This window comes from Mustela nigripes, chromosome 11 (genome assembly GCF_022355385.1).
Source record: "Mustela nigripes isolate SB6536 chromosome 11, MUSNIG.SB6536, whole genome shotgun sequence".
NCBI classification, from domain to species: Eukaryota; Metazoa; Chordata; class Mammalia; order Carnivora; family Mustelidae; genus Mustela; species Mustela nigripes.
Genome location: NC_081567.1, coordinates 6,242,044 through 6,244,275, shown reverse-complemented (window position 1 = coordinate 6,244,275; position 2,232 = coordinate 6,242,044). Strand labels below are relative to the sequence as shown.

Genomic DNA, 2,232 nt, shown 5'->3' with positions numbered 1-2,232 from the left:
GTAAGTGCAAACCAGGAAAACTCCGGGAGTGGGGGTGGGGGAGAATTGGGAAACCGACATCTCCCTCAAGGTCACACAAATATCGACCAGGGATATTGTGCCATGTCCGTCTAGCGACCCAATAAAAAAAAGCAAAAAACTTGTTAACAAAGTCACCTCGTGCCCTCTTTTAATATCCTATCTGAAGCATCATCCTGATAAGAATACGAACTGAAAGGTCTAAACAGAAAAGCCTCAGCGATGACCCCGACGTGATTCGAACACGCAACCTTCTGATCTGGAGTCAGACGCGCTACCGTTGCGCCACGAGGTCCTGCAAGCTGGCCCGTTTGTTGTCATTTAAACGACGTCCATCGCAGCAGGTGTCAGGTGCAGCGTTTACTAAGTTTTTTTTACGCCGCCTGTATTGTGACTTGGAATCGACTCTGAGCTCCTTGCCCCTCCTAAAACGGGGCTAATGAAAGCAAAATATAAATGTGAATGAAGCAAGCAGGGAGCTCAGGGCGCGGGAGGGTCCTTGCGCTCGGGATTCGGGAAACCCTCCTCCCCAGGGCTTTTAGGGAGCTAAGTATGGGAAGCGTCTGGAAAATGTCAGTTGCAACTCCCAGGGAAAGCAGGAGTGGGGGCGTCTGGGATCCAAGATCTCAGCACGAGAAGCACCATGGGGATTTGCACCCCGGTAACGCCTGGGGAGGAAAACTACTTCCACTTTCCAAAAGGAGCACTTAGAAGTTTTGTTTTTTTTTGTTTTGTTTTGTTTTGTTTTTGTTTTTTTTACTTTTTGCTTAAACACACACACACACACACTCATTCATTGTAGAAACCTCATCAGACAGGAAAGCAAACAAAAAACTAGGGTAAGGAGTGTCGAGCACCTGCGGACACCAGGCTCTGTACATGTTGCCACCTGATGTGATCTCTTGGGTTAAAGAGCAACGGGTAGTGGAGGATAGAGTAATGCTTCATGGTTGGGATGTGCAGTGTGACTGTGGATAATAGGATTTTGGTAGCAGCGCCCTTTTCACTGATGGCGCTGAGTGAACGGAGAAGACCTGACACCAGGGAGATTCTGGATCCAGGAGCCATGTGACGGCCAGGTGTCCCCGCCCTGGGCATCATACAGGCTTCCTGGGTGAAATACCAAGACTGATCTTGCCTCATCATTGCTGGTATAAGGAGAAACCTTCCACTTCTGAGTTTTAGGACTTGCGGCACACAATGTCGATTTTGAGTTGGGATCAAAGAATAGTTTATGGATAGTTCCTCATTCCTCCATCATAGGCATACCCAGTCAGGACTAGCACTGTTTGGGGACGCTTTAGATTGAAGATTTGGGGTCTCCGGTTCAAGACTGCCTTTCAGCATGGGTATTACTTTTTGCCTATGTATCCAGGCCTCCTGGAAGACAATGAGAAGGTCTCATTCCGTTTATGAAAGAGCACCGACAGCAAAGCTTCTACTGAAGATGCTGCAGTGGATTTGCTATAGTGACAGAAGAACCAGCCTTTACTCTGCTGGCATTTCTCAGAGCTTGGACCCAGCCACTCAAAGGTGGCATCAAGAAGAGAAGTGCCAGGGTGCCTGGGTGGCTCAGTGTTTTAAACCATTGCCTTCAACTCAGGTCATAATCTCAGAGTCCTGGGATCGAGCCCCAATTCGGGACTCTCTGTTTCAGCGGGGAGCCTGCTTCCCCTGCTTCTCTGCCTACTTGTGATCTCCCTGTCAAATAAATAAATAAAATCTTAAAAAAGAAGGAAAGTACCTTTCTATTGTTTCAATAACATACTGTATTTTTCAAATACAGCAAGTGATACTAATTTTAAACTGAGGAGATAGAGTTATGAGATGTAAAAGATATATAGATCTATATCTTTTTAATGGGAATTGATTTTAAAGTAACAGAACAATAGGGGCACCTGGCTGGCTCAGCGGATAGAGTGCGCAACTCCTGATCTCAAGGCTGTTAAGTTCGAGCCCCACATTGGGAAGAGATTACTTAAAGATAAAATCTTTTAAAAGTTAACAACAGTAAAGTGAACATCTCCAAGACACAAAATTGGGGATCATCTCTCCATCTAAAATGAAGGATTGTCTCCAAGCTCTACCCCAAGTGTTTGGATTTCTGTTTGCCCCAGGGAGACCCCTAACACTAAATGCCCTCTTAGGAAGGGACCACCTACTGGGCATGAAGCTGCCAAGCACCTTGACAGCTCACTTTGACAGCTCTTTGTG

At 46.3% G+C, this 2,232-nt stretch overlaps 1 non-coding gene across 1 annotated transcript; it reads right to left on the bottom strand.

The window, feature by feature from the left end:
* Nucleotides 1-241: 241 nt before the first annotated feature.
* TRNAW-CCA (transfer RNA tryptophan (anticodon CCA)) lies at nt 242-313 on the bottom strand. The gene has a single exon. It is a non-coding gene; the product is annotated as a tRNA-Trp (tRNA).
* Nucleotides 314-2,232: the final 1,919 nt, after the last annotated feature.